Raw genomic sequence first — 22761 nt, 5'->3', positions numbered from 1 at the left:
AAAGGCAAAATTGGTCAAAGGGAAAAGAAGGTGAGGGCTGGGACTAAGATTCGGAAGCAGAAGTTATGCTGTGAAGTTTTATTTGTCATCTTGAAATGAGCTAAGAAATTGTCTCGGACAAATTGTTTTTAATCCTTGCTCAAAATAGTCAGGAAGCTGGTGTTTAATTATTATAGCTGTCCAGGGTTTCTGCCATCTTTTCACCTGGCCCTAGGACTTTCTGTTTAGGGCAGGGGTGGGGAACTTTTTTTCTGCTGAGGGCCATTTGGATATTTATAACATCATTCACAGGCCATACAAAATTATCAACTTAAAAATTAGCTATGAAAAAAGCTCCTAGATTTATTGAATTTCAAGTCCCTCCTTTGGTTGCCTTGGCAGAGCCAGACCAAATTATTTCTCGGGCCATATGCCTCCTGTGGGCCAGACGTTCCCCACCCCTGGCTTAGGGGGAGGCATTGTCCTGCAGGGTTAATTAATAACAGGAATTCAGATCCTGCTTTGGGAGGCCTCTGGTGACTGATGCAGCTGGTGGTCTGAGAAGGGACACCCGGAGGCATAGGACCCAGGTCTGACAACATGAAGCACAGCTTTTGCTGTAGTCCAAGAGTTCTGGCTTTGTGATTTATATTGAAGTTAGGGTGAACAATTCATTCTTTCTAACAACAAGGACACCTACAACTGTAAGTATTTTTGTAAGCAGGGTTGTAATTTAGTTTTAATAGCTAAAACAATGCAAATAGCTTTTTAAGGAGTGGTTGTGCTTAATAGGTTTTTGTTTGTTTGTTTAATTTTTGTTTCTTTGGTTAAAGTTAATTAGTTAAGGTTCCTCTAGTTTTTGAGCTGAGTGACCTGAGATCCATCTGAGGATAGATCTTGCCAATTTAGAGCATTGTCTTTGGCTTTAAGACAAAATATTCGTATTGTTTTAGAGAAAGTACTTCCAGCACAATTCTTTCTTCTGATGACTCATTTTCTACAATTATTGGAAGTAGGAAGAAATCCACAGATGTCTACACAATTCTAAACTTGTAAATAGACCCGTGACATTCTAGCATGCTGCTTCATGTACATACATATATATGCATGTTACTTTTTGAGTAGTCAGCTTCTGAGCTTTATCAATGATTATGTGTTGTTGTTTTTTAAGTGAGAAACTAGAGTTAGAGAAATGTGTGACCACTCCATTCTGTACTGTTGTTAGGCTGTTCAGTAGACATGTTGCATTTTTTATTTCTCTATTTAAGAAGCTGAAAGACAATGTGTTAACAAACTCATTTCATTTGAGGTAGCTGCTGGCCAGGCCTGTTGCAACAGCTGATGGGCTCTTCTGAGTTCCAAGAGCTATTTTGGTAGATTAGCTGGGATCAAGGCTCTCCAGTTCAGGCCATAAAAGGCCTGTCTCATGCGAGTTGCTCACTGCTTCTGCCTGTGTCCTCCCAAGCTGAAGTGTCCTCAGGTTTCACGTGGATTTACCCAGTAATGGATGGCCACGCCAAGGCCAGATTGGGGAAGTTCAGCATCAAGGACACCCGGGTACTGACAACTTCAAAAAGAAGATTCTTTTTAATAATATTTTGGCGATCTTTTTTCAGAGAAACTTTTGGAATATAGCCTTCACCTGTGTACTGCAGTTGGCACTCAAATGCCTTGTGGAGAGCACCGTTCTAAATTTATCCTGTTCTGAATCATCACTTCGAATAGATGCGCTTGCCTGGTTTGCATTGTGATATTTGATTTTGTACAGTATTTCTTGGCCTAACTTTGGATATTTTACTTTTTGTTTAGAATTTGAAAGTAGTGTTCATTGAAAGGAGGAGACCCAAAGAAAACACTTGAGGACACCCAAGCCAATTTGAGGATGTACTGTGTTTTGTTTTGTTTATTTTTTAATTAGAAAAATAAGGAAGTACAGTTTGATTTTCCCCCCTTTAACATAGAGGAACAAGGATTATACAGAAATTTGAAGTAAGTGAAAAATCTTCCTATAAGTCTAAATGCAGTGGTTTCTCCATGCTGTCTTTCTGAGCGTGCTCCCGAGGCTGTGTTGACTTCGGGCACTGCATGTTCTGCCAGGGCTTGCTAGTTAATGAGTTACTCCTCTAGGTACCTAGGGCATGTTTTTTGGCTTTGGAATGAGTGGATTTTTTTCTTTAAAAAAGAAACTTACTTTATAGTACTGAGAAGTTTATACTAACAATATGATTAATATAATTTTGTAACTAAATTTTGTCTAAATGTTAGCACTTGAATCCTTGGAATGAAAAGTGTATTCACAAAAAAAAGTACTTCAATGATTATATGGGGGTGGAAGTCCGAAAAGCAGGTTCTATTCCATTCCTATTATTAATATATCTGGAAATACAAATAGCCAGTGAGCCTTTTGTGTGATCTTTGTTTTGAGGGTTCTTTACCTTGGTACTCGGATTCTTCAAGCTTGATTTATGGAACCTCTAATGTTCCAGAATTTATTTTTAAAAATGCTTTCATTTCTATATTTTGAACTGTATTTTATTTCTAAATTATTCAAGACAAAATGCTGTAGCAGACTTGTTAAGTCCTAGTGATAGCTGAGGTCTCTTTGTAATATAACTTGGTGATTTGCTTCTGCTAAAAGATAGCAGTGAGCCATAGGAGATTTATGGCTTATTTTACATATTTCTCCTTTAAAAAAAGGGAGGGAGGATTGTTTCTGAATCCATACTGAATCAGATGGACCAGTAGGAGCAGTAATTATTTTTATCAGGTAGAGAAACAGAATATTTATAGAAATGAGCTTCATCGGTTAATGCTGCTGTGGTTCTTAGCCAGTGGTAGTACCACAACTCTGACAGGCATTTGGAAATGCTTGGGGGTGTTTCTGGTTTTCACAACAATAACCAGGGCTGCCATTTGGGGGAATGTGGTTAAGAATTGTAAACGCCCTGTCACGTGGGCCAGTCACATATGACAAAGCATTGACCTGGCCCAAATGCTGGTGGGATCCCCTGCTGAGAAAAACTATAAGGTATAAATGTCCTCCCCAATCCCAGGAGAAGCAGCAATTGGCTGGGATTATTTGGGCTGCCTCTTCTCACCAAAACAGGAGAACTCTTGAGGTGCCAAGCAGTTGGGTGTCCTGCCAGGAGTGGATCATTCCTGTCACTCCTCTGAAGAGGAAAGGGGGTGACACAGATAAGCGGAGAGAATCCTTAGGAAAATGTTTTTTTGAGATTAGTCTAACTGGTACCTGGAGCATAACTTTCAAAGGAAAATTCAGTTAAAGCACCCAGCTTACATCACTTCATTCAACAAACCCAGATATCTTTGCTTGTCCTTTCAGAAATACTGTTTTTTGGTAACCTCACCTCTGGAAGATTTTGAATTTCAATCAGAATGAACTTCTTTGGAAATACCTGGGACATTAAACATTCTTCAATTGAGGGATTATATCCAAAGAAAAGACAGTGTTCAGGGTCACAAGTTCACGGGTTCACAGAGAGCTGTGGGGATGAGCCACCAGGGGCCTCGTTTAATTATTGGGATTCAAAGGAAGTCGTCTCCTCACTCTAGGGCTGCCTGGGCTTTCTGGACACTCACTGCAACTTTATATTAACACATCTCAGGGGCCTCCCTGTGACCAGAATTCCCCCATCTGGAGCTTTCCTGCAGTTCAACTCATTGTTTTGTAACTGAACCAGAAGCCATGCCATCACCTTGACTCCTTTTCCACTGGTCACCAAGGCTACTAAGTCTGTCTCTGAAATGATGCTCTTGCCTATCACCTCCTCCTGAGCCTCCTTGCCCCTTACCCATATGATTGCATTTCTCTTAATTGGCCTTTTTGCCCCCAGGTTCTATGCTGTCCAGTCCATCCTCAGAATGGCCCTCCTAGACAAAGATCTGAGCATGTCGCTCTGCAAAAGCCAAACCCTTGAGGTTTCCCACTGATTAGGCTAAAGCTCAACTCCTTAGCCTGTCAGTCTTTGATGCCACTGTTTTTGCTGGCACCCCTCCATGAAGTGTTCTGCCTTCCTTTGCCTGCCAAGGAGGTCGTAGCAGATGAAGTCTTCCCAGAAGCTTCCTCTGACCTTCCACCTCTGGAGGTAGGGCCCTGGCACTGTGCCCTGGAGCTCCCTTTCTCTATAGGGGGTGCCCAGAGGGGCACCTGTGTCCCAGACCTCTTGCCACCCCAAGACCTAGTCCAGTGCCTGCTGCCCAGTGGATGCTGTACAAATGTGAGTTGATTGAATCGAATTGCACTGGAAGGACTTGTGCATGCTTCATATAAAAATTGAACTGTACTCCATAAATGCTTTTGCCAGTGTTATATATTATTTACTACAGAAGTGGGTGTTCTGTGTTATAAGTTATGTTTTCCTCCATACCTAGTAATGCAAACAGAAACATTTGTCTTACTGTTACAAGCCTGATGGGGTTTATGTATGTGTGCTTTTGCCAACACAGGAAATTAAGGCACATTCACATTCGATAAAATCAGCCGCTTCATTATTGGAGCCTTGCCTAAAATGAAGGAACTCATCTAGTGTGGTTTGACTTGTGCAGTTTTCCCAAGCATTAAACTTTATCCTTTAGGTGGAACACCTCAGAGTGGTTTGCCCTGCTGACCTCGGAAGGGAAGCCTAGCACCTTGATGCCTGTTCAGAGAGCTCTGTCTCACTTTCTTAGGGTACTCCTGTTTTGGGAGATTTTGAAAGAGGAATATATTTCACCTTGTAACTTGATTATTCTCTTCTGAAAGTTGATCCTATGATCCCAAACAAGTTCATAACCTGTTTCTAACTGGCTTTTATGCCAGTATAGTCAAAGAACGAGCTTTAATATTTGCTTCGGGATAGCTGATTTACTCATGTCACAGCACGGGATTCATTTCAGCAGGTTGAGCGCTCCCCGTCAGTATTGTACACCTGTGTGTAGGCCTTGGGTTGGATGCCTTAAGTTGAAAACAACTGAAATGTGTTCCCTGTCCTTGGTGAACTCATTCCCTGCATGAGTTCAGACACAGATATGACGAAGCTATTATATGAATAGGCCGGAAGGGATGAACAATAATAACGTGCCATCTCTTATTACTGTATGTCAAGCTCAATGCCAAGCTCTCAACCTACATAATCTTATTTAATTTTTTACAATGGCCCCTGAGAAATATTACTACCATTATTTCCATTCTACAGAGGACAAAACTGAAGTTTAGAGAAGTTTTCCCAAGGGCACATGTCATGGAGTCAGGGTACAGCTGGATTTGAACCCAGATATATCCAACTTCAATGCCCATATTTATAACCACTGCTTTAAACCAGTGCTTCTCAAACTTCAGTAGGCATCACCTGCGATCTTGTTAATGTGCAGATTCTGATGCAGTAGACCTGGGTAGCAGCAACCAAGCCCCCAGGTAATACTGAGTACTCTGGTCCAAGGCCCGACTTTGAGTAGCACTGTTCTAAACAACTCCCTTGCAGAATGACCAAGTTGGGAGGAACAAGGCCAGATGGGAATTTGAAGAAGGCTTCCTAGGGGAGAGGTGTTCTTCCAAGGCTGATCTGTTCCTCTGTGCTTTTCATGCTATCCCTCCCTGCTCCGCCCACACAGTTGCTCCCCATTTCTCTTATTTCCAGTTTCTGCCTTTCTCCTGGCTCTTCCTCCTCATGTTGAAAACATGCTCAAGTTTCCTCCATCCTAAATAAAGCTCTCCTTGACCTCATGCTATCACCTATTTCTTTCAGTGTTCATTCACTCCTCAACACCCACAACTCAATGGGCACTGCTCTCCAAGACCCCCTAATTGGTTTGACCTCCCTGAGCTTTACCTTTGAGCACCTCTTTGTAAGGATCCCACTGCGAGTGTTGATGGTTGACGGGGCTCTGTCCTCTGCACTGAATGTCCACAGACTGCAGGGCAATCCTGTCACCTTTGTTTTCTAAATCATTGTCTCTTGGCTTGCTCAGCTTTCCCTCCACATGGCCCACATTAAGATAAAATTTCTTGGGCTGCTCTTTCTACTGTGAATTATATGTCCTGTCCATTTCAAATGGAATATATTCATTTGGGCTTTAGAGCTTATTTTCTTTTTTTAATTAGAAGTTGTTCATGTCTAATTGGACATGTTAGGGTTTGTATCCTATATAACCAGTATTGATAGAAGAATTATCTATAAAAAAAAGAACAAGTAGTTCCTAAGAGAAGAGCTAAAGGATTTTTATAAATAATGTACCTACAATTTGTGGACTGTGTTTTGATTAATCAGAGGTCTCTTGTTTCTTTCTGGATTTTTAGTTACCTCCTGAGTATGGAAAGTTGGCAAATAATGTAGACTCAGATATAAACTATCATTAAACAGAAAAAATATATTGATGTTTTTATATTTTTAAGATTCTGAATACTTTAAATATTTTAAGCCCTGATCTTTTCATACTTTCTGAAAACACTATGTGTAATTTCTCCCTTTTAAACCAAAATTTTAAAATATACACCTTGTACTTACATACTCAACAAGAACAAACAAGCTACTCCAGCCAAAAAATCAGGAAAGCAGTTGATTTTCAGTAGCGAATAATATATTAAATTGCAAAGTAGGTAGGTTATGAAAGATAAAACAATTTTTGAAAATTTTACTACTGTTTTTATATACAAATTTTCTTAGAAATTTTTTTTTTTTTTTAATTTACTATGTACTAGGATGGTCACAAAATTTAGCTACATTCATTTATTTTGCAAGTAGTTCATTCCTTCAACAATTGCTATTATGAAACCCAAAGACAAATTTTTCTTTTCTCAATGTCTATTACTCTGTTTTTTTCAAGTATTGCTTTGGGTACCTAATGCAGCTGATGACCCTCTAGGTTTGAACCAGATTACAGAAAAAATCGTGAGCATGCTAAGGTATATATGGCTCTCCAAATTATGCTCATAGTCCTAATTTCCACCAGGTGCTCATTTCAGCCACAAACACATAATCATTTGGCTTTATAATTTCATCCATTTTTGATGGAAAGTTTTGAATATTTTAAAATTCCGTGAGTAGATAAGTATTGTAATGTAGTTGACTAGGATGAGTAAGCTTCATGCGATGCGTAGTACCCCAACACAGGATCCTCCCATTTGAGATGGAATTTACTGATTTGGATTTGTATCAGATCTCTCTGGAGGCTTCACGGAGCTTTCAGGCAGCTAATAGTTTTTAAATATTTCAGAAGAGAATTATGGTAAGAAGGTGGAGTGGAGAACACGTGGGAGGAAAGTAATGTGAAAGCCAGGATAGCAAACAAGCATTGTGCTCTACCCAGCCTCCTCTGCCACCTCCCAAAGCTTCCAAAAGTATTTTTTCTGCTCTCAGTGGAGGAAGAATTTGAAAATTGAAGGTGTTTGACCCAGAGGAGTACTTGGGACAATGACGCAAAGTACTTGGGAGTGGCCCTGATCTTAATAACCAGCTGTGTGACCTTGGGTAAGTTCTTTATCTCTCTGAGCCTCATTTATTGAAATGAGTGTTGGACTGAAGAATTTCTAAGGTCTCTTCTACTTATTTGGACTCTGTAATTCCAAGATTTCAGAGCTTGAGAATATACAGACCTTCCTTGGGAAGGAGACCCGGTATCTGGAAGGTGGTGGTTCAGGTGGGAGCGGGAATAAGTTAGAGATGTCTTAAGTAAGAATACATATATATTTTAAAATGCCTTCTTGCCTGGCTGGGTGTGGCTCAGCGGTTGAGCATCAACCTAGGATCCAGGAGATTGCGGTTCGATTCCTGGTCAGGGCACATGCCTGGGTTGCAGGTTCTATCCCCAGTCGGGGGTGTGCAGGAGGCAGCCAATCAATGACGACTCTCTCATCATTGATGTTTCTCTCTCTCTCTCTCCCTCTCCCTTCCTCTCTCTGCAATCAATAAAGGTATATTTTAAAAAATAAAAAATAAAATGTCTTCTTTACTGTACTCGCTGGCTTCTGTGAAATAAGTGTGCAGCCAATTGCTTCCTTGGTTGGCTTGATCACCATTTTTGGTCTTCAGTCCTTTATTTTTGAAAGTTTCTGCCATCTCTTCAGATTAAGCTCTCATTTCTTTTGTGTTTATTTAAAGACTTAAATTTTCTTTTCTCAAACCTGATTTATTCTTATCTTCTTTGGACATTTGTTTTTTCTCCTGATGCCTGAAACAAAATTTTCCTGCTCACAAAAGGAGTAGGCTGTGCTGAGCCCCCTTGCCCCGCTTTAAGTTTGTTAGCTCACTGCCAGGCATTCATTCTTTATCAACATTATTTTCTGAGCTCTTACTATGTCCCAGGGACTGGCATAGGTGTTGGGGAAGGAACAGTGTAAAACAAAATCTCTCTCCTCATGGAGCTTCAGTTTTAATGGAGTCACACCCAGTGCCCTGAGTGATTCTCTTCATCTTCAGCCTTCTGTTTTTGAAGTGCTTGGATGGAAGAATTTAAAATACCTCCCATGGTTCCAAACTTCTGTTAGTATCTACCTACTGTTTGGATTTTCCACCTTCCAAAATTCTCTCCTATAAGTTATACTGATAAAGTTCATATTTTTTTAAAATCTGTTGAATTTAGGCAACTATAGGTCAGATACCCATCTAGTTTTTTAAACCCATGTTCTCTCCACTGTCATAAAGTACTATCTATAAAATGTTGATTCATTGCCAAGGCAAAGGTTGACATTGACATCATTCAACCAGGATATTCCAGAAATGAATCATTTAATCAACTTGATTTCTGTCTTACTTTATAGACTTTTACTCTCTTAAAACTTTTATTATAAAAGTTAGCAAAAATTTAAAAATAAAGGTATTTTATGTGAAGACTATTGTGTGTCACAAGTAATGTGAGAGAAGCCGTCTTAAAACAGAAACTTTGGAATCCATGGTTTACTTTCTGTGTGTTTTTCTTTTTTAAGATTATTCATTTGGTCACCTCTACCACTGGTGAAGTTCCTTTTATTCAAACTAATACATTAGCTGCCTTTCTGCCTACATTGTAGGTTAATACTATTTTTACATTTAATTTTGCACAACTTGTGAAGAGCAGTCTTGGTTCACAGGGCTATAAACATTCCAACATTTGTCCTTCACAAGATAATTATTTCATTAAAAGTAAATTATAGTTTATTCAGTAGTTCCAGATAAATATGGCAATTACATGGTAAATGGATGCTCTAAGATTTGAGGAGAACAAATTACCTTGGTATTTTAATGGAGAGAGTTTTGTGAGCTCAGAGTTTTCTGAGTATGCTGTACGTAATTTTTATGCACAGCATCTTTCTGGCTAATGTGGGAGCTGATGATGCTTTCTATAATTAATGAACTCAAATTAAAAAAAAAAAAGACTGACAGGTAGATACCATAGGGCAGGGTGAAGGCAAAATTGTTATCATAGGGGAATTGTGTTTTAGAGGACCATGGTAAAAATGATTTTGTTGAGCAGATGATTTTAAACAATTTCATGAACAGGCTTTAGAAGGTTAGAGTATCTCCCAACAACTAACTATATGAAAATGTTCCTTATTTTTGAAAACTCATTTAATAGAGATCTATTGTTTTCAGTATGTTTCTTAAAGGGGGTGTGACTCCCAAAAAGTTAAGAACAAACACATGGAGACTAAAGTCTCAATGTGATTATTTGTATAGAAGTGAGGATCTTAGAAATACTGGGAAGTCTCTAAGTGATGCCATCTGGGGGACACAGCTCTGTAGTGGCACATCCACCCACTGAAACATGGTCGGAGCCCACAGGTCTGGATCATCATTGTTCAGTCTGTGTTGATGGAAGTACTGTCTGGTTGGTGCTGTTCTGTAGGGTAGCCATGAGCCATAGGTGTCTGCTGAGCACTTGAAAATGTGGCTAGTGCCTGGTCAGGCATGGCTCAGCAGTTGAGCGTAGGCCTAGGATCCAGGAGATCACGGTTCAATTCCCGGTCAGGGCACATGCCCGGGTTGCGGGCTTGATCCCCAGTTGGGGGCATGCAGGAGGCAGCCGATCAATGACTCTTTCATCATTGATGTTTCTATCTCTCGATCCCTCTCCCTTCCTCTCTCTGAAATCCATAAAGATATATTTTAAAAAAAAAATGTGGCTAGTGCAACTGAGGAATTGAACTTTAACTTGACTTAATTTTATTGAGTTCAGACTGCAATAGACCTATGTGCTGTACAGTGCAGGTCCAGAGGAAGTGAGTTTGCACCTTATGCATCTGCTGATATGAGTTGGAGGACCACGGTGCAACACCTGCTGACATGTCCATGTGATTTGTGAGTGTCAGATTGCAAGGCAAAATATAAAATAGTGTGCTTTTCAAAAGAAATTGAAGCTTAGAGGAAACTTTTCTGTGGCTTCACCAACCCTCCCAACAATCCACAAATACACACCCCCCCAGTGCAAGCATGCACACACACACACAGGGTGCACTATTGTAGGTTCTTTGTGGCCCTGAACACATTAAATGTTCATTTCCACACTTTGAATTTTGTATTCAAAGATCCTTGCTCTAAAGTGACCATTGTGAATAACATTGGATTGGAATCCTTCATGCTACTATCAGAGGCAACACTTGCTTATGATCAGTGTGGTAGGAAGTGCTGGGATTCCAAGTGGTTCAGGGGTCTGTAAAATCATATGTTGCCAACATATGCGTCGACAGCTTTATTGGTCTTTCCTAAGCTGTGATTTGGTTTAAGGTCATGGAGTTTTGTGAGAAATTAGTTTAAATAATGTTTTGATTTTGACATTTTTACATGTATGGATAAAAACTAAAGATGCCCTTTGAGAACAGGGCTGTGATGTGTGTCATTAGGAGATGTTTCTGTGATGATGGCTTGTGTGAGATCTTGTACTTACTAAGTGAATCATGCAAAACACTTGTCATTTATTCACTCATTCAGTTATTTTTAAGCACCTACTATGTCTACTGGTTATACTGTGTATTTTCCCCCAAATGTCTGTGGATTGTCAGCCCCTGACAGTTCAGAACATGGAGTGGGGTGGTATGATGGGAGCAACAGAGAAGCCCTGGGAACCTGCACAAGTCACTTAACCTCTCATGGAAAACACCAACTATTGCCTCACACCAGCTCTAAGGTTTTTTGTGCTCCCAAGCCTCTGATTTGTGTGTATGTGTGTGTTTAGTTTTCCCCCAGAACCTTTTTTATTAGAACAAGCCAATAATGGAAGAAGATGGGAACTCTTGTGTATGCAGGAAATGTAGGGCTGGAGGATGTGTTAGGGTCAAGAAGGGGACAGTTAATGTCCAAGATTGTGGCCCTCACCCCTGCCCATGGATCCACGGCCCAGGTGGCTGGTGTGGTGTTCTTTGGAGGCCTGGTGAATTGCTTTGGAGACAGTCACACATCCCTCTGCACCCTGGGTTCACCACAATGGCTGCCCTGTTCAGGTGCCATGGGACTTCCCCTCTGCCTTTGCATTGGATTCTCCTCAGTCTGGGATACCCCTCCTGCCATCTCATTCAGCCTGCCAACCTCAGAGGACTTTCTGGCTTCACTGGGAAACTTCCCCCTGGGGTTACGCCATCCTCCTCTCCCCCTCCCACAGCCAATGGCTAGCCTGAGTAGGCTCAGGGGAAGCACCATGTCCTAACATATGGAATAATACAGGAGGCCAGGTCATTCTCCACTGCATTTGTTTTCATGTAAAGTCAACATATACTAGTGTGATTTTTCACTTCACAAGTATAACAAGACTACCTGTTTCTTAAAAGAATCTAGGAAGCTGTCAATTTCAGTCCACGGAATAAAAAGACAGGGCTATTTCCCCCACTTCCCCTGTTTCACCCTTGCGTCAAGCCTGGATGAATGAACATGTTAATTGAATTAGGTGACTATATAAAAAAAAATTCAGTTCAGCTGTTGAGCTGAATGGATATTTTGAAAATAACCAACACAGTTGACTATCTGAGTTACCACCTGACCTTCTTTGGTTTGTCAGAGGGGTGGGTGAGTATAAGGAGAGTCAGCCTCCTCCTCTGTCTCTGCTGTCCAACCACCCTCTCCCCCACCCTTGTTTGATTTTCATCTTCTTACTTCCTGTTTTACTTCTATTTTCTCTTCTCTTGCTGCCTCTCCTCTTGCATCTTTAGCTAATAAGTCAAGACATCAGCAACATAGCCATGGATATCTGTAAGTTTTACTGATTTTAATGAGTGTAATGATAATTTTAAAAACATATATATACAGCCCGGCCGGGCGTGGCTCAGTGGTTAAGCGTCGACCTAGGATCCAGGCGATTGGGGTTCGATTCCCGGTCAGGGCACATGCCCGGGTTGCGGGCTGCAGCCGATCAATGACTCTCTCATCATTGATGTTTCTGTCTCTCTCTCTCCCTCTCCTTTCCTCTCTCTGAAATCAATAAAGATATATTTAAAAAAATACAAAACAAAACCAAAAAACCCCCAAAAAAACAAACATATATATACATATAATACCTTTGTATAGACATAAAAACTCCCCTTTACACAGTTCTGATAGCTTTGTAATGCTGTTAATACTATAAATGATCTTTTAAAAATTACTATAGTCTAAAACTGAATCTTATTTTTAGGTACCATTATATGTTGTGGAAAGAGACTCTTATTTCTTGTTAGAGTGAATTGATAATCTTTCCATCACTGTTATCTATGTTTATATATTATTGTACATGTATATGTAAATAGGTATGAATAACAACCAAAAAAATCTACTTATATTTTTTTAAATGTAGTTTGCCAGCAGTAATAAGGAGAAAGTGAGTACATGACATTCTAGTTTAATTTTAGTAGAGCAACAATTAAAATCAATCCTCAGCCTCTGCTTCGCTGTTTAACTCAAATTTAAAATTAGAAATGTAGTAATGATTTGGCAGTTCTGACTTTCTAAGGGGAACCATATCATATTGTATGAGTGTGTGCTGGCCTTTAAAAATAGATAGTGCCATGAAGAGACAAACTCATCATCTCTACTCATAGTTGATGTTGGTAACTGGTGGGCTTTTTCACGGAGCCTGAGAGTGTCACTCTCCCCAGGAGTGTGAAACACCAGCTTGGGCTGCATTGAGTTCATTTTCAGTCAGAGCTCTTTTGTTTTAAAAGCTAACTGCTGAAAAGTAAACATTCTTAACCTTGATCATAAATATTTGTCAGAAATCTGGTTAGTTTGGGTTTTCACTGACCAAGATCGTTTTGGTAGAAGAGTCATTGAAGTTTGACGGCCCAGCAGATTACCCCAAATCCCTCATTTTTCACAGACAGGCATTGACTGTAACCCATAGTCCATTTGAAAACATTTCTTCTCTAGTATTAAAAATCTCCTGAAATATATATTATGAAGCAAATGAAGTATATAAAAGAACTTAGACATGGATGACCAAAAATAATATATTTTTGTGCATTCTTTCTTCTGTCAGTCCTCTGAGGAATTCACAGAGGATCATGAATTCTAGAGTTTCTGTTTTGATTCTAGAGCCTTAGGTCACTACCATTGTTCATTCTCTGACTATTTTTCATTGGGGGATGTGATCATTGTCATTCTGGGCTATTTAAGTGCTAGCAAAACCACCTGGATCCTGAGTTATCACTTTCAGCACAAATCTCTGCCACCCCCATTTGCTTATGGAGCCTTCAAGCCCTTGGCTACCACACCAAAGGTCTGCATTCAGGTGTCTGCTGAAAGGCCCCATCTGTAACCTAGAAGGGAAGGGGCAGCAAGGGTTTAGGGCAGAGACTCTTGACTATGAAAAGACCCAGCGATTCTCTGGGGTCTGTCTAGACAATTGTATCTGCATAGTCACACATGACTAGAACCAAGGCATTGGGTTTGTCAGTGGTTGAGAGGTTTCAGGCTGCACCAGGCACTGTGGGTCTGTGTGAGAAGCAGAGCTGGGGAAGGCATGGGTCAGACCCTGCTTTGACTTTTGCTTTGTGCAGCCACTAATGCAGAAAAATTCTGCCTGAAACCCGAGGTCCTGCCTCTTTTCTACAGCAGGACCTTGCTTTGTGAGGGAGCTGCAGACAGCCAATCATAGTCAGAAGAGACAGTGGTTTCCTTTCCATGGCCGGATAGAAATAAAGTAAAACTTGAATTTGACAAATTATTCAGGAATCCCCCCTCCCTAAGAATTGTGTTGAGGACTTGATCCTTAATCTGAACTCTGTGCAGCTGTTGGATTTTTGGCTTATTACAGAGATTTGAAAAGTCAAATTTATTAAACATTTCTCTCATCCTGAAGAAGACTGGATTAACTAACCTCTCATGAGAACATTCCTCCCCCTTCTGTTTTCATGAGCCCTTTGGAAGCAGTCTTACATCTCTATGGATGCTGCCCCACAATCATTTTATAATATGATTGGAGGTGACTAGGACAGTTTCATGTGGTCCCTGACATTGACTGTGTTTTAGGGCTTAAAAACCTAAAAATGTTCATCTTGGCCAGATTGTGGAATATTCAGGCAGGCATCAGTCCTCTAAATCAGATATCCTCATTTGCTATCAGATTTAGCTTGTGTAGGCCAGTCCCCCACCCTCCCTGGTTGTACAGAGAGCCACACTGAAACTGAGAAAAACTCTAATCCCTATTGAAATGGGGAACCACCTGAAACAGGTCCACCCTGAGGGTACAAAGAAGCCTCATGTCACCTAGGAGGATCTCTCCAAGGAATCTCTAAAAAGGATTTGCTTTTATATATTTCATGGAGATTTTTTAGTCAAGTAGACAGAATTTCTTAATGTGAATATGCTTTTTCTCTAGTTGATTTAGATTTAAATAGCCTGACAGCGTGGAGAGCGTGCACACGCTCACACACAGACCTTGGCACGTAAGAGAATATTCTAGAGCTAACCAGCAGCCTAGCCTCTGTGTAGACCTGGCCCAGGCGGAAATATAAGCATTGCTTGGGTGTACTCTGGCTGCACTCTGTACTCTGTCATTTTAGGATTGGGCAAAAGAATTGACTAATATATTATTTGAAATGTAAAATAAAATGTATAGCTCTTAAGAGAAATACGTGACCTGCTATATACTTTACATAAAATAAATCAATGCAGTACAGTAAATCCTAATGTCAATAATAAGTTCTCTATGTGAGGTTATATGAGCGATCTGTCTTGTATATCAATTTATACAAGATTTTATTTGATTTTGAACAACTTGCTCGTATATAGGGTATCCCAAAAAATGTATACACACACTTTGAATAATTTCAAGGCAGTGTTTATTAAAATACATTTCATTTTAAAAATTGAGCTATCAGCTGTTAAAGTGTGTATACATTTTTTGGATACCCTGTATATCAATTTCTTGAACTTCAAAGTTATAGAATATGTTTACATGTTTTCATCTTAGAAATACAATTTACTTAAAAAGTAAATGATTATTAAACCCCCTTTCCATATGTTGAAAGAACCTTAAGTTCAACAAAAACTAAATTCAGTCTTCTTTAGGAGCATGCCATTTAGATGGGGTATTACGTGATGTTAGTGCAAATTGTGTAGGGAAAGCATCAATGTCAGCTTAAACTTGCTGAAATGAATGTGAGAAAATCAGTGTGGAAGTCTGAAGTTTGGGAAACTCTTAATTATTCTGAAAATTGGATATTTCCAAGCGGCAGATCTAAACATGATTTGGAAAATGTTCTTATACTTATATTTGATATTGGTATATCTGATATTTAGCACTTCTAAGCACTACTGCCCCAATAATGATACACAGCAAGTATTCAATAAACAGTTGTGCAGTGAAAACTTAATGAATGGAACACACTCACACACATACACACACACACACACACACACACACACACACACACACACACACAGAACGTACAAGGAGCTACAGCCTGTTGGATTTCCTCATCTGCCAAAACTCCCTAGTGAAAATTTGGTTTGTAACATTTTTGATTCACTTAAACCTTCGATAGAAGGAAGATAATTATTTTTGTTTCAAACAGTTCCATTTTTATACTGCAGGTGATAAGTGAGGAATAACCAGTTTTAACTTTAACAAAATGAATAATTAAACACAGAAGGTACTACCAATAAAATTGAAATCAAGTTTGTCATTTAATCCAGTGCCATTTTGAATTCACTTTGTGTATTGATGGGGAAAATATGCTAAATAATACACCACTGAATTTTCTAATGTAACTGAGAGAATTAGGATACTTTTAAAAGGTTTGAAAACAAGGTAGCAACTGTCTAGAAAACTTGTCTAATTAAATCTAAAGCAAATGAGATAAAATCATTGTGACATGACAGTTTTTAATAGCAATTTAAAAACTGGTATTTTTCTTAAATAGATGCTGTCTTGTACCTTAAAAGGTTTTCTAATGTAACTCACTTATTTAAAAGTTAAAACCTAATCTTTGACTGTAGGCTCTTTGTGGCCTCTGGAGCCAGACGATATGGGTTCAAATTTCAACCCATTGTATTAACATGGACAGGTAACTCAGCTTCTGCCTCGATTTCCTCATTTGTAAAATGGCAATGATGATAGGACATGGCACATAAGCTTGTTCAGAGGATTAAATGGGCCGACACATGTAAAATGCCTAGAGCAGCACTTGCCACATGTCAGTGTTTACTGCGAGACTATTACTATTAATCCTCATTAGAGCAGGGACTTGGAGCTTTCAATTTTAGCCTTAAGCTGTAAGGCTTTTCTTAACTAAATTTTTATTGAATGTTTTTATAACTTTAATGTTAAAAACATTATTTGAGCCTGTGATTTTTTTTTTTTTTTTTTGAAATCTAGGGAAACGATTTAATATCCCTTCATTTTAAAAATGGACTTAGAATTATTTTTAATCAATTATGTTATTTTAGTAACAATAGAAAATGACTACTCCTGATGCCTGAGTGGTGAATCTCATTATGTCCTTACATCAGCATTCTGTAGCTGGTTCCCACTGAGAAAGCTTTGGTCAAAACTCTTGTACATTCCACAAGGGGAAAGGAAAACTTTCCTACTTCTGTGAGGTTGGGTGGGTTTTTGGAACTCGTGTAAGATATCTGGATTTTAGTACCGTTAGGTGGGTTTGTTTAAAAAAACACACATAGAAGAGAACATTCTTGGGTTCATATGTCAAATTGTAGATGAATATCTTCATATTATTCATCTAGAGGAAATTCTGGGTTGATTGAAATAAAATATTTCAACTAGAGTAATATTGTCATGAGTTTGAAATAGGTGGTAGTTTATCAAGGCGATTATTTTCTAAAATTGAATGATCATTAGAATCACTTGAAAAAGGTCTTGAAAAAATAGTTTGCTGGACCCCACCCAACATATTTATTCATAATATTTATTCTGATATTAGAAGGTAGGGACTGTAATTCTCCTCAAGTGATTCTGATGCACAACATGGTGGCATCACCATGGGAACCCTCCTGCCCCTTCCTCTAAAGCACCTTGGTCCAGTGCCATCCATCATCGGCATATAAATGGACTCATCAGCAGTGGGACTTTGAGGATATTGTTCTAATAAGCTGTGCAGTTAGGACATATATGATTAGGAAAATCAACTTACTAAGGATGGAAGGATTTTTTGTGTGTTTTTTTTTTAACTGTGCAACAGCTTTTAGAAAAATCACATTTAAAATCCAAGAGAAATATTGATTTCCTCTTCTTATTTTTACCAGCTCCAAAGCTGAGAGCAGTTGTTTTGAAGTACAAATTATTTGTTGAACTGTACTGTATATGGGCAGAGCACATAGGGAAGACACTGCTGCTCCCAAACCCTGAGCCTCACAAGTAGGGAAACCATGGATCAGTTTGCAAGTGATCCAGCTGTACTTCAGCCCAACTCACCAATTCTACCACTGCTTTTATGTCTGATAGGAAGAACCTGTAGTCAGTTGTTACTGCCCATGAATCTCCAGGCTTCCTGGGACCTTTGCTTAGATGACCTCACCATTCAGCTGGCACACACAAGGCCCCCGAGGTCCAAGCAGAGGCTCTTCTTACTTGTAATGGGAAGAAGGGCTGAGAATTGATATTTTCTGAGATAGCTAAGGAAGGGAGTCCTGCCGACACCTGGGCTGTCGCCTAGGGAAGATAGAATATTTCTAGAGAAAAATGAGCCAACATTTTGCTGACAGATTTCATGCCATTCCATACCCCCTACACTCCCACTAGGCTTTTGACTCTCTCCTGGAGCATAATGTCCATGGAATGATAGATTCTCCTCCTTGTTGCTGGCATGACCCCTTTTTCTTTATAATGTCCATATTAACGTTGAACCTCTAAGCTGTTCCAAGTGTTGGGGTCCCAGGGAACCTGTTGGCTCCAGTTACCTTGAATTCTGACTGGCTGTAACCAGAAATTCTCTAAGTAGTTGCTTTGCTTCTGAGATATTTCTTTTCCTCATCTGCAAGGTACTACAGGGCTGGAGACTTGCTGCCTTGTAGCCACATCTAAGAGTAGTCAACCCTATCTCTGGATACTACTTGAATTCAAGGACTTCTCTACCTTTGACATTGGTTTTCTCCCCGTTCCTCTTCAGAATATCTCAGGATGTTATAAATGTCAAGTAACTTTTATTTTAAATAAGGATTGACATTTGAACCATCCTATGTCATAGGGACATGCCTTCTAGAGCTAAAAGGAGACACTTAACGCATCCTGTCCTGGCTTGGGAGCAGTGGGGTTGAGGAACCACCTGACAGTTACTGGCGGTTCTCCCATGGCAGTTCCTATCTGACATGACCTGGAGCTGTGCTTCACCAGTGCCCAGCCCTTACATTTAAAACAGATAAAGCCTTTAAAAACATGGGGCTTTTTAGTGCTTTGAGACATCAAAAAAATGTGAAGGAACTGTGTATTGAAGATTTAAAAAAAAAATCTTCCTTTTAACTGAACAAAAGTAAACCAAGAATTAGTGTGAGGGATTTCTATGAGGCACAGGAAACTTGAATTGTAGCGATTGTCAGCAGTGCAGTCACTGGACAGAGGAAGGAGAAGGCAACAGTCTTCTCAGGCACTTAGTGTTATATAAGTGTTACTTATCTAAAAAGGCAGGCAGAAAGCAAGATGTTACATATCGAAAGAGCAGAATAACATAGATCAATGTACTAGAAGTAGGAGACAGCTGATTCCCGCATACACATGTACAACCTGGAAGTTTTTATGAGCAAGCAGTGCTTTGGGTACTGCAGAGGCTCCTCGGGCAGCTCAGAAGCTCCAGGTGAGCCCACACACAAATTCTCACAAGTGGGTAAAGCATGTATTGAGGTGTAGGAGTTGAGCAGGTGGCCAGCTGAGTCCTGGAAGATTTCATGGATGTAAAGGACAGGTAGGATTTAGATAAGTGGAAAGATGGAGGAAGGAATCACAGGTGAAGGTATAATAAAGGCCCACTGTTTGGGCACCGGAGAGCCTGAATCACAAGATAAGTGGTTTGTGTTTATTGGCCACAGGAAACCAGGGGAGTTTTAATGAGACACATTCTCACTGCTGCATGAAGGATGAGGTGGAGGAGGAGGTGCTAAGAAGGTAGCTAGGACTATGCTGCTGTGATTGTGCAAGTCTCAGACTGTGATCACGGCAGCAGGAAGAGAAAGAAAGACTTGCCCGGTGTGATTGGATACAGAGATCTGCAAGAATGGAAGAGACACAAGTAGGACTGATTACTCAGATCCCCAGGGAGCCACAGGACATGCCCGAGGTAAGGGCCAGGTTATGCCAACTTCCTGGTGATGAGCTTGTGCATTGTTCTCAGGAGTCCACCTGATGGAGGGCAGGCAGGGTCAGCAGGGGCACAGGCATAACCTGGGTACATTGGTGGGAGAGAAGGCTTTTGTGGAGAGGTAACTGCCAGCCTTCACCTAGGCTACCTTGACCTTTCTCTCATAGTAGAGAAGGTAATCCTGCCTAGGCTGGAAATCTGTGGGTGGCCATGAGTGAGAACACCTGATGAGCGAGGCGCTGAGATATAGAGCAGGTAGGTGGGAGGGTGGGAGATAGAGAGTCTGATGCTCAAATCACTGCAGATCCAGAGTTGGACAGTGACTGCTGAGGGCCTTTATCACTTTTCTTAGAAATCTGAAAGCATCATTCAGCTGATGCCCGTTGTGCAGTACAGGTCATCACAGAGCAAATTATTTATTGCATATCAGAGGAAGTTTAGCTTCTTTAAAGGCTCAACAGAAGACAAGAAATATCCTGGCTCCCAGAGTTTGCCTTTTCATGTTCTCTGCTCACTCCAGATTCCCAGCACCTTTAGCCCTGCCCGTGAATGGGGCAGAAGTAATGACTGGAAGGCTTTGGCCTGATTTGACCTGCCCCCAGCTTTGCTTCGGGGATGTGGCCTGGTTGTCACAGCCCAGGCTCACCTGGGCCTCTGAACATCTGGAGACAGGGAATTAGAACCTTGACATTAAAAGCCGTGCCTCAAAACTACAACCATTCAATGACTTTAGAGGAAGAAATGGCCACATTTATTGAAGCAACAAAACATTAAACACCAAGGAATTACTTAACGTGAAATACATAAAATCTATATGTAGAAAACTGTAAAATATGCCTAAAGAATACAAAAAGAATTTTAAAAAGTGGAAAGGCATACATCATGTTCTAGAATACCAAGATCATGAACATATCAATTCTTCCTAAGTTAATTTATTAAATTTAACACATTCCCAATAAAATATGAACTGTTAAACAAAAAAAGTAGGCAAGTCGTTTCTAAAATTCACATGGGTAAATAAGCGCTATCACTTATGAAATACATTGTAAAGCCTTAGTAATTAAAAGGTGGTGCTGGCACATGAATAAACAGAACAGTGAAACAGATTAGAAAAACAAATAGTCCAAGTATGTATTAAAATAAATAAAAGAAATGGGGGAAAGTCCCATTTAAAATCAAGCAGGGAGAATGGACAACTAACTAAATGTTAGGACAACTGGGTAACCACATGGAACAATATATTGTACCATACACCAAGGATAAATTTCTAGTAGATCAAATGTTTAAATAGAGACTTCTGGTCAAGATGGTGGTGTAGGTAAACGCAGTATTTGCCTCCTCCCACAACCACATCAGAATTACAACTAAACTATAGAACAACCATCATTAAAAACCACCTGAAATCTGGCTGAATGGAAGTCCTATAATTAGGGAATTAAGAAGCCACATTGAGACTGGTAGGAGGGACAGAGATGTGGAATGGGCTGGTCCCACACCCACATATGGCAGATAAAATTGGGAGTGATATCTTGGATGAGGAAGTCCCCCCTGGAGAGTGAGGGGGTCATAGCCTCACATCATGCTCCCCATCCCCGGGATCCAGTGCCAGGAAGATAAGTCCCTGTAACTTCTGGCTGTAAAAACCAGCAGGGATTGAGACTGAGTGAGACAGAGGGCTGCTGGAGTCCCAGGCAGTTCTTCATGAAGGGGCCATGTATGGATTTAATTGGACTCACTCACTCTGAGCTCCAGCACTGGGGCAGCAGATTGAAAGGCACCAGGGACATACAAAGAGGAACTGAATTGTCCAACATCAGGGTGAGAGTTGGAGAGGCAGCATTCTCTCAGACAGAAGTACAGGCAGAAGCCATTGTTCCTTTTGTAAACCCCTCCCCTGGCCCTGGAGCCTGCAGGAGGGCTCCATATCTGAGTCTCCATCAACCTGGCTCACACTGTTTGCCCCACCCTGGTGATTCCCTGAGGCCCCGCCTCACCCAAATTTCAGACCCACCCAAGCTGTTTTCAGTGGCTTTTCTATACGAATGGATTGTCTTTGCTTATGCTTCAGATTTTTCTAAAATCTCTCAAACAAGCAGCATCTGGCCTTGGCATGTCCTTTACCTCTCCCTAAGTGGCCCCAGGCTCAGCATTAGCAGCAGCAGGCCTTGGTTTGCAGGTTGGCCTCACATGGGCACCTCCAGGCCCAGCACAAGTAGCAGCTATCTGCAGATCCCTTTGCAGCTCACACCGGGTGGCCCCGGCCAAAACATAGGTGACTGCTGATGTTGACCTGCACCTCCTGGGAGGCCCCAGAGCCAGTGTACCAAGTGGACAGCTTCAGACCATGTAGAAGCACCACCATGCAACCACCTCCACAAGCAGCACGCTTGAAGGACTGGACTCAGTGGGTACCTAAGCCCTGCTGAAGTAAGTCTTGCTCCATGTGGTGGGACCCTGCACAGTTGATCCTCCATGGTGGCCGGAGGTCAGTGGTTGGTGGTTGCAGCCAATCCTTGCAGTTGATCAGTCTGAGAGTAAATGCTGCACATCGATGTGCCAACAGAAATCAAGGCTCAACTACAAGAGGAGGGTGTACACAACTCACACAGGGGGTGCACCTCGAGTGGGGAGGCTGTGCCACTGGACCGTACATAACACCTACTACAGTAGGCCAGTCTACCAAGCCTGGGAGAGGTAGCAGCTCTACTTAATACATAGAAACAAATACCAGGAGGCTGCCAAAATGAGGAGACAAAGAAACATGCCCCAAACGAAAAAACAGAACAAGACTCCAGAAAAGAACTAAACAAAATGGAGACAAGCAATCTAGTAGATGCAGAGTTCAAACCATTGGTTATAAGGATTTCATTGAACTTAGTGAGAACCTCAACAGCATAAAAAAGGACCAGTCAGAAATGAAGGATACACTAACTGAAATGAAGAATAATTTACAGGGAATCAACAGTAGAGTAGATGAAGCTGAAAATCAAATCAGTGATTTGAAATTCAAGGCAGCAAAGCACACCCAATAAGAATAGGAAAAAGAAAAAAAGAATCTAAAAAAATGAGGACAGTATAAAGACCTTCTGAGACAA

At 40.6% G+C, this 22761-nt stretch overlaps 1 protein-coding gene across 11 annotated transcripts in view; it reads left to right on the top strand.

Annotated features, from left to right (window-relative positions):
* SVIL (supervillin) overlaps positions 1–22761 on the top strand; it is a 239753-nt gene that overhangs the window by 76193 nt on the left and 140799 nt on the right. Inside the window, exon 1 of one of the 11 annotated variants that reach the window (XM_081141604.1) lies at positions 1789–1968. The exons of the other annotated variants lie outside the window; for them this stretch is intronic. The gene's annotated coding sequence lies outside the window, so the exon portion shown is untranslated. Of the gene's footprint in view, positions 1–1788; positions 1969–22761 lie in introns of those variants that run through there. 11 annotated transcript variants of the gene reach the window in all.

This window comes from Miniopterus schreibersii (genome assembly GCF_964146895.1).
Source record: "Miniopterus schreibersii genome assembly, chromosome: 1".
Classification (NCBI taxonomy): Eukaryota; Metazoa; Chordata; class Mammalia; order Chiroptera; family Miniopteridae; genus Miniopterus; species Miniopterus schreibersii.
The sequence above is the reverse complement of the archived record's forward strand: the minus strand, read 5'-3'. Positions and strand labels throughout refer to the sequence as shown.